Source organism: Syngnathus scovelli, chromosome 15, assembly GCF_024217435.2.
Source record: "Syngnathus scovelli strain Florida chromosome 15, RoL_Ssco_1.2, whole genome shotgun sequence".
Taxonomy (NCBI): domain Eukaryota; kingdom Metazoa; phylum Chordata; class Actinopteri; order Syngnathiformes; family Syngnathidae; genus Syngnathus; species Syngnathus scovelli.
The window spans coordinates 12,435,805-12,448,364 of NC_090861.1; positions in this window are offsets into that span (position 1 = coordinate 12,435,805).

Sequence of the window (12,560 nt, forward strand, 5' to 3'; positions counted from 1 at the left end):
AAATCACTTTTTAAGGCAGCAGCGCTTGCGACACATGGGCCTTGCCATGTGTCGACAGGAGGGATGAAGTCCATCATAGACCAACAATTCACTACCTTTGGTTTAGATGCTTACTTAAAAAATTTTTGTAAAGCATGTCCTGTTTGTGTGAAACATAATCCACAAGGAAACATGAGACCTAAGAGAGGCTCATTTCCAAAACCCTCTTATCCATTTCAAATCATGCATATGGATTTTATTGAACTCACACAAAGTGGACCTTACAAATACTGCCTAGTGATAATTGATGCATTTTCAAAGTGGGTGGAAGTAGTTCCATCTAAACGCGCAGATGCCTTAACAGTGGCAAAAGCTATCTGCAAAACCATCATACCAACTCATGGCATCCCCCAAACCATTTACAGTGACAATGGTCCACACTTTGTGAACCAAGTTGTGCAGAACATGGCTGTACACCTTGGAATAACGTTAAAAAACCACTGTGCTTGGCATCCTTCGAGCGCAGGCCTGGTTGAACGGGCAAACTTTACTATCAAAAGCAGGTTGAAAAAATGCATGGAAACAACAGGCAGACCTTGGCCAGAGTGCCTCGACTTAGTGAAGCTCTATATGAGAATTACTCCCACTTCAGAAGGACTAACACCTTTTGAAATCATACATGGGAGACCATATAGACTACCAGTGTTCCCTGCAGATTTGCAAAAAGCAGATGAAGAACAGACCTTGGCAGATTATCTAATCAGGACGCTCAAACTGAAAGATGTGTCAAATGCAAATTTACTGCCGCCTGATCTCTCCCCCTCACAGGTGGACAACCCCATCAATCCAGGAGACTGGGTCTACATCAAGGTCATCAAAAGAAAGAACTGGGCCAGCCCGCGGTGGGAGGGACCGTTCCAAGTTTTGCTTGCTACTCCCACGGCGGTAAAAATCTCTCAACGGCCCAGCTGGATTCACCTCAGCCACTGCAAGTTGCAGAGAGTGCTGGACCCCTAATTCGGAGTGGTGGGGAAGGCTGACTACAAAGGGGCCCTGTCGTTTAGGGCGAGGCGTCTCAATGTTGGTGAAGAATTCATCGATCCCCACTCCGCTAGGCGAGGGGATGTCCCAGTGTCTCTGCCATCCTAGTAGCAACGGGGCTCCATATGCCAGATGGATCCTCTGCTGCGTTGTGGTTGGAGCGTGCTATGGTCTATTGACTCATCTGAACAGACCAAATGACAATGTTGCCCGTGGTAAACGATGGTCACATGATGAGAACTTTGAAGACTGGTCATGGGACCCCACAAACCCATACGAAACCAACACTTGGTACCGATATGTCAGGTTCACTGTGAGAGCTCACACACAGGAGGGATGCTATGTGTGTTCGAAACTCCCCCCTTCCTCCACGCAAGTTCGCTTGGAGGCCAGAGCAATGAATGCCACTGAAGCAAAATGTATGGCATCCATGGGAGGAGTTGGATATCAGCACCGTGCCGTCACAGTCAAAGATGCTGACCCTTACCGCCCTGGACTTGCTGACGGTGCCTGTGATCAGCTGTTCTGGACAAATCTCAATGTGACTGTTAAAGGACGAACAATACCACAAGTGGCCTACACAGAGAGACCAGCTGGAGTGAATTACACATGTTACACCCAAGGTAACAAGACCCACGTCTGCATTAACGACGACTGCTCTCCAGGAGGAAACTGGATGGGAGCTCTGGACATCACCGATGAGTGTCAAGATAAGAGAGCCATTTCAGGTGGGGAGGGCTCTCCAACCAACATGGCTACACCATCGAATGGAACATACTTCATACAGAATGGCTGGTGGCTTTGTGGTCACAAGGTTTATCCGATGCTGCCCGCCAACTGGACAGGAGTGTGTGCACCAGTGTGGGTGACAGACCACACCTACAGGATACGACACCATTTGTTGACAGGAGCACGTAACTCTACTGGACGTCGACGCAGAGCAGTTACAACCTTTGACCCTCATGACCCTGTCTGGGGTGTGAACGTTCCAGAGGACCATAAAGTATGGTCTGCCGGAGACAAAGTTGTCCTTGCGCTCTTCCCTCAGATTGGGGTTGGGAAACTATCGCTCTTCATCGAGACACTGAACTATCGTTTTCAATCCTTTGTGAATCTCTCGCTGCAAGTCAACGATGGACAAAATAGAGAGATTCAGGCTATCAGACTGATGGTCTTGCAAAACAGGATGGTTCTGGACTTGTTGACGGCAGCACAAGGTGGTGTGTGCCACATCATTGGGACTTCCTGTTGCACATACATACCAGGAGAAAATGACACCCACATCAACGACGCCATGAATTCACTGAAGAACTTACAGCAGGCCATGTCTAATGACAAGGTCCCACATCAGTTTGATTTCTTTTCGTGGTTTTTCTCTGGCAACTGGTGGCAACTGCTGTTGAAATTGCTGTCTCCTGTGCTTGTTGTGCTGATGGTGTTGTGCTTGTTTACGACCTGCGTTATCCCATGTTTGAAGTCTGCTGTGTCGAAGTTTGTGTCCTCTACTGTAGCCCAGGTTCATATACAACTCCTTAGAGATGACGGATGTGATGACGATGATGAAACATGGATTGCGTAGATGCTGTTCTGTTTTGCATGTTTTACAGAAACTTGATGATTTGACCATCGAAAATGCTTCGCAAGTGATGGATACAATGATGTACTGTTTCTGTGTTTTTCTTTTTATTTTTTGTTATTCATAGCATTCTGGCCGCCTGTGGCGACGGGGCCGTGTAAGAATTTTCCTGCTAATAACATCTGGCCAGCAGGTTTTTCGCTTACACAATAAGTTTGATCTGGGGTGTTGAGGTAATGCCTCATCTTCACTGGAAAGTGTTGCTATCATTGTTTGTTGTTTTTATTTTTACTATTCTACTTTCTTCATTATACGTATATATGTTTTTTTTCCTTTTCTTGCTTGTCTTTGTTGTTTGGGGTGACATAATCATATGATAAAACAGGAGGGAGATGTTAGGGTTTTCCAGGTTATCTTGATCCTATGATTATGTTGGAATGTAACCTGTAATAATTAAACTCGCCTGTCCTGTCTTAACAAAAGTAGTAGAACAAAGTGACTAGCTGCAGAGGAAGCAATCAAAGTTGTTTAGTTCACACAACATCGTGAAGGACCCCCTGCTGTGCTTTGATCAGCCAGGGGCTTCGGCCATTTGTCTACTCTGACCCCCACTCTCACCCCCACTCTGTTCCTCCTAATAAATATGCCCTTGCAGGAAGGAGACCTTTCAGATTTCATTCCTGTAGCGAGTGATCTCTCCACCTGCAGGTGTCTAAAAGAACTTGCCTTGTCTCTTGTGGTTCTTGCAAAATAAGTTGGAGTGAGCAAATCTCTAACAGCATTTAATTGGCAATTTTACAGTAAAGGTCCGGTACGAATGTACGAAATATTCACTTGGGAAGGACATCCAGAAATGAAGGGTTTACCGTTAATATTCGCTGATTGCCTGTTCACTTACACATACTAAATTTGTTTGTTGTTGTATGAGTGATAGATGCAAATGAATTGGCGCTTGTGTGGTTACGAATATGTGTGTGTGTGTGTGTGTTGAGGGCAGTATGAAAGGCCAAAGTATTTTGTAGTTGGTATGAAAGGGTCACAGTTGAGGGTAAGATTCCTCTCACCTGAGACGGGAACACCCAAGTGTGATGACTAACAGCCGATGGTTAATCAAAGGCACCATGAACAACAAAAATAGTTCATGGAGAAGGCCGAATTCAGCAACACGGATGGACAAGACAGGACTGATATCGAACACTAGGACGATGGACATATGACATGACGAACCTGAACTCACCCGACAAGGTGACAGACTATGTAGATGACAACCATACATATGGAACTTAAGCTTGCTTGTGGCAAGTGCGAGCTTGGCTTTGTTTCTGTGTGTCACTTGACTTATTGCAGCGTCAACCGACAGCCAAGGAGCAGATTGCTGGTTGTTTTTGTTGGGTTGACAACATTTACCAGAAATCAATCTCGGAGACGGTAGGTCTTTCTTGGCTTAGCGTTTTCTCCTGTGCAGAAGGGCGGATCCCGGACACAGCAAGTGTGGCTGAGATTCGCGCTCTGCTCTGAGATTTGCCGTGCTTTTATTGAGAGAGAAACAAAGGGGCAAGTGTACATGGTCGAATAGGTTTCCAGACAGAAAGAACAACATTCCACAGTTATATCCCATTACCACAGAACACAGGGAGTACTCTTTATGGAGTGGGCAGTATGGACGTCTCATGACCATTAGCTCAACAAAGATGTAGTCTTTAGTGCCTCTGGGAATACATTGCTGTGCCGTACTCATGACCTTTGTCCGCTTCAGCCGTCCCATGACAATCTCATGATCTACACATGTCTAGCTAACTGTGGGGCTTATTGTATAGTGCGGCTAATGACTGCCATATGCCCCCAAGTCATTTTCACGAGGCCAGATTCTGCGGAGAATCTTGCACACAAAAGTAGTTACATAGAATCCAATGATAAAAAGTATATCATTTCCATCATTCCCCCCTGTTTAACATTGGAATTCATGGAAAACAAAACATCAACTAATAACTACATATGTGTATAAATGAGTATATGCTTACACAATATAGTATAGTACCATCAAAAAGCATGAAAGTTTACATTCCAGAGTTTATCAGAACTACAGCCCTTCATCCGGCTTTGGCTATGTTCGTTATAATGGAATGTATTTTGTTCTGGATCGTCAAGAAAAATAGACAGGTAGGCGATTTATGCAAGGCGGTCCCATTCATCTTGTTCACACTGGGCCAACATGATATTCTGGACAGCAGATGCTGATGTCAACCTTTTAGTCATGTGACTAATTAAAATAATGCCGCATGTGGTCATTTGATAAAGTAATGAAGGACATAATATTGACACAATATCACAGCATACCGCAAAGTTGAAATGCTCTTAGTTTTGCCCCCCTTGCATATGTATGTGTCTGTCGATGAATTGCTCTGGGATCACTGCCCAGGGCCTGCTGTCCATCCAAGATCCTTATGTCCACTTCACCGTCCTCAGAGTCTCTTCCCAGGCCCCGGTCAGCGTTCAGGAGTTCCCTAGTAATCGACATCTCCATAACCAGTCGTCAGCAAACAATTCTTCTCCTTTGTGGTTGTTCGGGGCACGGGGGTGATTGGTGGTCGTTGTCTCATCGGAGTGTTCAATAGAACCTCCAAGCGTCCCTGCATCTACTCCTACGATCCAGAGGCCCGCGTGAACCTAAAACAAACAAACAAACAACAACACTCCCCCCAGGAGTTATGAATTATCTTCCTTATTTCTCATCGTGCTGTCAGTCTCGCACGATTTCTCCTGTGACTGCTGCCTGTTGAATTCTGGCACGTCCTGTTAAAGCCTCCAAAACAAGTGAATCCAAAAAAGCATTGAATGTCACAATTAAATTTTATATGTATCTACTTACGCACTCAAACGTAACTCCACCCCCCTTTGACACATTCGGCCAATGTGTCATTAGGTATTTAAAAAGGAACCGGCAAACGTCCTACCACATCATCACGTCTTGCAGCCAGTCCTGTCGAATCTTGCAGTCATCCAGGATCGTCATCCCCAAGTTCCTGAAAATTGACTGTGCACCTCACACTCGGCAATACCAACAACGGACACTTGTGCTCACAAAACTACACAGGCATCGAGTATCTACTGAATGAAAATAGACACACCATGAATCATGGCGCACGGGGATTCCGTCCTGAAAATCATCAATCATCATAAAAATCAAAAGGGTTAGGGTTAACATTTTCACGTGAATTCAACATAAACTTTCCAAGACTGCAATCGACAACCTGCAAAAGTAATACAAGTTATAAAACAACCAGCAATCTGCTCCTTGGCTGTCGGTTGACGCTGCAATAAGTCAAGTGACACACAGAAACAAAGCCAAGCTCGCACTTGCCACAAGCAAGCTTAAGTTCCATATGTATGGTTGTCATCTACATAGTCTGTCACCTTGTCGGGTGAGTTCAGGTTCGTCATGTCATATGTCCATCGTCCTAGTGTTCGATATCAGTCCTGTCTTGTCCATCCGTGTTGCTGAATTCGGCCTTCTCCATGAACTATTTTTGTTGTTCATGGTGCCTTTGATTAACCATCGGCTGTTAGTCATCACGCTTGGGTGTTCCCGTCTCAGGTGAGAGGAATCTCACCCTCAACTGTGACCCTTTCATACCAACCACAAAATACTTTGGCCTACTGCCCTCAACACACACACACACATATTCGTAACCACACAAGCGCCAATCCATTTGCATCTATCACTCATACAACAGCAAACAAATTTAGTATGTGTAAGTGAACAGGCAATCAGCGAATATTAACGGTAAACCCTTCATTTCTGGATGTTCTTCCCAAGTGAATATTTCGTACATTCGTACCGGACCTTTACTGTAAAATTGCCAATTAAATGCCTAAAAATTCAGTCATTTGTACTGCTGAGCATGTTCATGGGTGAGCATGGGGAAAGAAGCAGCCTCAGTAGGTCCTTAAATAATCTTGTCCTAATCCATCGTTCTGATCGAGCACCTGGGTAAAGATACTCAAAAGTCTTCCTCCAACAGTCCACTCCACTACATTATTTTCACTTTGCCATGTTAAGGCATTTGTTTTCCGAGTCCTATCACATTTGTCATCGCGTTCACTGTCACTTGGTGTGAGTCTCATGCAGTGTTATTCTTAACTGTCAAAAGTTTTCATGGCTGTTATTCCTTGATCTTATCAAACTTTTTGTTTTGACACCAGAATTTCCCTATGAGGTGTGATTAACTTCTACTTTATTAATTACCTCCATTGAATAATCTAATCACCTTTTGACTGCATCCTAGTAGATCCTAATGCCCTATTTTTCCTTCTCCGAACTGTTAATGACTAAATGTCTAATTGTTAAGCTGGATGGGCTAAATGTGATTCTACTCTTATTTCTTACAATTTTAGCCTATGTGTTTCATCCAAATTTATCCTCTGACTATGATACTTCTTCTTTCTTCGTAACACTACACAATTTGTTCCTTATTTGTTTATCTTTTAGCAAGACTCCTCAGTTGTGTCAAACTCAGTGCCCAAGCAAGCTTCCATCCACTCTGACCCAAGCTCCACCAAGTTTGATAACGTCTTGATGCATCTTTCAGGTCTTGTGTGTCTTTCGCCGCACCTCATTGTCAGGTTGTTATCTTTGGTTGTAGTCTCAGAGTCAACTCATCCCTCACTCTTGGATGAGTCCATTTTCAACTGAGTCCATTCTCATCTTGTGAGTCCATTCACTCTTTGTACTCCGCCGCCGAGGATGTCGTTCTCCTCCAGAAGCGTTGTGCTCCCCCCAAAGCACAAATTTAGTCCTTCTTTGCTCTTGCAAAGGTCAAAGGTGCCTTAGAGCCATGCACCATTTTTCTTGATGTTCTCAGCTGTCGGTGGAGTCTCGGGATCGAGTTTCAGAGTCACTGATGGATACTGAAAAAACAGACTGGGGTACCAAACTTAATTATCATCTTCCAATTTGACATAAATTCCATAGTGCCTTCTGTTAATCAAACTTCAAATTCTACTATTATCAATAATCTAATCTACCTGAGAAGGACAGCGCCTTTCCTTCATGAGCGCTCGGATGTATTGTGATGGACCTCATTTGAACCATTTTAAATTGACAGATTACCCTAAACTTAAATTGCAAGTCTTAACTGTGATTTCTCTCAATTATACTGTAATTTCCAGAAACTCCTCCTATTTCCAGGCTACTATCTATCTTTTGTTTTCCTAACTTTGATTTTATGCCATTCTCTCTATTACCTTTCCACCTTTCCTGATTTGAGCCTTCAATTTCTGATCTAGTTTCCAAATTTTGCCTAGTATCATCTCTATTTTGACCTCAGTATTAATGGTGTTATGCTCACTTTACAGATATTACTGAACTGTCCTGAATTTATAATTCACTGCCAGTACATCGAAGGCCATTTCTCAGCTGTTCACTTTTTCCATGTTCCTGTTAGGCTCCACTATTCGAATCTTCGAATTTTCATATAGAGTTTCTTTTAGGTTCCTGTGTGGATCATGTTTCACACAAACAGGGCATGCTTAAATTTTTTTTTTTTTTCAAGAATCTAAACCAAAGGTAACTAATAGGTAACTAATAACTCATCTCCCCCCTGTTGTCACATAAGTGACACAACAGGCGTTGCCTTAAAAGTCATTTTGGCAAAACAGTTTTGTTATTGACATCGTCAATAGCACCTTATCCATTATCACACCCTTTGTTGTTTGAACTAATATCATTTTCAATCTTGTCAATCCTTCTTCTACTTTTGGTGTCCACGCGAATGTATCTTTGACTGCTAACGGCTGTCCATGTGCCACTCCTGTTAGTGGGTTAGCAATTTCAGCATAGCATGGAGCCCAAGCTCTGCAGTAATGACAAAAAAAACATCAGTTGTTCTTCGTGACAGGTCGTGGTGTGTCTAATATAACCTGTTCCCTGCTCTCCCTTTCGCTGAGAGTAAACCAAGATAGTTTACTTCTGGTTTTTACCCATCCTAACTTCTGTTACTTGACTTCACTTCCTCTCTGGCCTAAATGCTGCATGAGGAGAAAGGAATCTCATCCTTACACTTCCTTTGTTTCAAAAGCAATTATCATCATTGTAGACGAAAACTTGAACTTTTGTCTACTTGAAGCCCTTTGAGACTGTTTGTGATTTAGGGCTATACAAATAAACTTGACTTGACTTTTAGATGAAAGCCTAAAACGAGCCATTCAATTCATGATAATCAGTCAACCACTGTGAAATAAGCCCTATTTTCTTTTCTTAGCATTAAATATGCTCAAAATCATTCTTTCTTCAAAGTTGTTCTACTACTTTTCACATAGTAGTCTCCAACAACGTCAACCAGTCAAGCTGTATCTTTTTTTTTCTTTTTAAGTCAAATCTTGTCATTCATTCCTGCTCATTTGCATCTCACACACGCGCACACACACACAGGCACGCACGCATGCACTGTTCTCACTCTCCTCAAGCTCTCTTCAAGCTGTCCACACAGTCATACTACATCATTTTTAATTCACAGTCCTCATTTGAATCTGTCCTATCTCAAGGTTCTTGGTAAAACAACCCACTCATTCCGATTTTGACATATTCCAAAAATTCACTCAAGAGATGCTTGCATTCAATTAATTCCATAAGCTTTTCATTTCCAAAAAAATTGCAGATTTAGGGCAATTTTCCTTCCACTCATTCTTACAGGCAAATTCTACATTTCACCTTTACATTGTCCCAGTTTGAAATTCACATCATTCAGCCCATTTAAATCACACTGGGAAAGTTTTTAAACATTCCCGAAATTGCAAAATTAAAAAATTCATATTTTCACGTTAAATTATTACTTCTTTGTATGGCATGCTCAAACTTGGCCAATAAAAGATTGATTAAAATTTCTGCAAAATTTTACAAAATTCATATTTCACCTCTAAGTTCTACATGTTTCAACTGATTCAATTCTGCTCGAACATCATTCTGTTGCATCTCCTAAATATTTATTCATCTTTTTCGCCTGTCTTTACACCAATTTCTCCAAAAAATGCATTTTCCAGTTTCAATGTCTCCTTTTTTATTTTATTTTTTCTTGCAGTGCAAATCGAATAGACCCCAGTCTAGTAACTTTCCTTGCACACTATTTTAGCCAATTTCAAAATTTTAACACATAGACACACATAAACACACAGAGAACACAAGGACAACACAAAGGCCCACAACAAAACACAGTGCACAAACAACATCAACAAACAATGCTGCGCAAACGTCTTCCTCTATTTGATGTTTTGGTTTTACTATTTTTATTTATTTTTTCTCACATTACTGGCCTTTCAATAAGGTTTGACAACTGTATCATTCGCATACATCAGCGTCATTTATACTTTGGGGAAATTTAACAGCCTTGGTCATGCTTCTTGTTTGTACAGGAGTTCTTATTGACTGACCATAATATATTTTGCTATCATATGGGGGGGGGTTCAGGTCTTTTAAATTAGATGCATGTTTTGCATAGGAGCAGGAGGAGCTTCTGCCTCAGGCTCCTCTTCTTGAGCCACGCCTAACAGTGCGCCTACGCACTATAGCTTCATTGTCTGACAATCATACTTGCAGCCTCAAGTTTGGTAACTTATTTAACGTATACTTCTCATCCCCTGATACATTGTCAGTAACACTTTGACGGCCCCCCCATTGTAATCAATTTAGTTCAACATTTAAATCATAGGGATTTCTAAAGATGGAATGTTTCTTTAGTGCAATAACAACTTTCTGTGGTAATTCCTGCTTTGACCAGTTTTCTGGTGAGGAATTCCACAGAAATTTGCCATTTCTCCCCACCATGTTACATGCAGCACAATAGCGAGTGATACGTGCTACCATTCACACACATTCACACCGCGGAATTTTCTTAACACAACGAGGTGTATTTCCGTCTACAAGTTCCATCTGTAGACCGAATTCCTATCACTTGGAATTCACAACAAGGACTCCGCTGTCCTTACCCAGGTACCCTTTTTCTGGGGACTAAAATACCCCAACCACGCAGCCAACAAAAAGGTCTCACCGAGTCTCCGAGAGATTTCTTTTGAAGTTTCCGTCAATCCTCGCTGCCGAGAGGTGCTGAACCGGACGCCGGCCTGGTGGATGAACATTGTTCCCCAGGGCTTTCCTTCAGGCGTCCTGTGACCTCTGCCGTGCACGGATTCGGCGTCTTCAACACTCTTCGGATCAGCGAGCAGATTTTCAGGAAATCCCGGACGAGCCCCCAAAAATGTTGGGTTGACAACATTTACCAGAAATCAATCTCGGAGACGGTAGGTCTTTCTTGGCTTAGCGTTTTCTCCTGCGCAGAAGGGCGGATCCCGGACACAGCAAGTGTGGCTGAGATTCGCGCTCTGCTCTGAGATTTGCCGTGCTTTTATTGAGAGAGAAACAAAGGGGCAAGTGTACATGATCGAATAGGTTTCCAGACAGAAAGAACAACATTCCACAGTTATATCCCATTACCACAGAACACAGGGAGTACTCTTTATGGAGTGGGCAGTATGGACGTCTCATGACCATTAGCTCAACAAAGATGTAGTCTTTAGTGCCTCTGGGAATACATTGCTGTGCCGTACTCATGACCTTTGTCCGCTTCAGCCGTCCCATGACAATCTCATGATCTACACATATCTAGCTAACTGTGGGGCTTATTGTATAGTGCGGCTAATGACTGCCATATGCCCCCAAGTCATTTTCACGAGGCCAGATTCTGCGGAGAATCTTGCACACAAAAGTAGTTACATAGAATCCAATGATAAAAAGTATATCATTTCCATCAGTTTTATAACTTGTATTACTTTTGCAGGTTGTCGATTGCAGTCTTGGAAAGTTTATGTTGAATTCACGTGAAAATGTTAACCCTAACCCTTTTGATTTTTATGATGATTGATGATTTTCAGGACGGAATCCCCGTGCGCCATGATTCATTGTGTGTCTATTTTCATTTAGTAGATACTCGATGCCTGTGTAGTTTTGTGAGCACAAGTGTCCGTTGTTGGTATTGCCGAGTGTGAGGTGCACAGTCAATTTTCAGGAACTTGGGGATGACGATCCTGGATGACTGCAAGGTTCGACAGGACTGGCTGCAAGACGTGATGATGTGGTAGGACGTTTGCCGGTTCCTTTTTAAATGCCTAATGACACATTGGGCGAATGTGTTAAAGGGGGGTGGAGTTACGTTTGAGTGCGTAAGTAGATACATATAAAATTTAATTGTGACATTCAATGCTTTTTTGGATTCACTTGTTTTGGAGGCTTTAACAGGACGTGCCAGAATTCAACAGGCAGCAGTCACAGGAGAAATCGTGCGAGACTGACAGCACGATGAGAAATAAGGAAGATAATTCATAACTCCTGGGGGGAGTGTTGTTGTTTGTTTGTTTGTTTGTTTTAGGTTCACGCGGGCCTCTGGATCGTAGGAGTAGATGCAGGGACGCTTGGAGGTTCTATTGAACAACGACCACCAATCATCCCCGTGCCCCAAACAACCACAAAGGAGAAGAATTGTTTGCTGACGACTGGTTATGGAGATGTCGATTACTAGGGAACTCCTGAACGCTGACCGGGGCCTGGGAAGAGACTCTGAGGACGGTGAAGTGGACATAAAGATCTTGGATGGACAGCAGGCCCTGGGCAGTGATCCCAGAGCAATTCATCGACAGACACATACATATGCAAGGGGGGCAAAACTAAGAGCATTTCAACTTTGCAGTATGCTGTGATATTGTGTCAATATTATGTCCTTCATTACTTTATCAAACGACCACATGCGGCATTATTTTAATTAGTCACATGACTAAAAGGTTGACATCAGCATCTGCTGTCCAGAATATCATGTTGGCCCAGTGTGAACAAGATGAGTGGGACCGCCTTGCGTAAATCGCCTACCTGTCTATTTTTCTTGACGATCCAGAACAAAATACATTCCATTATAACGAACAT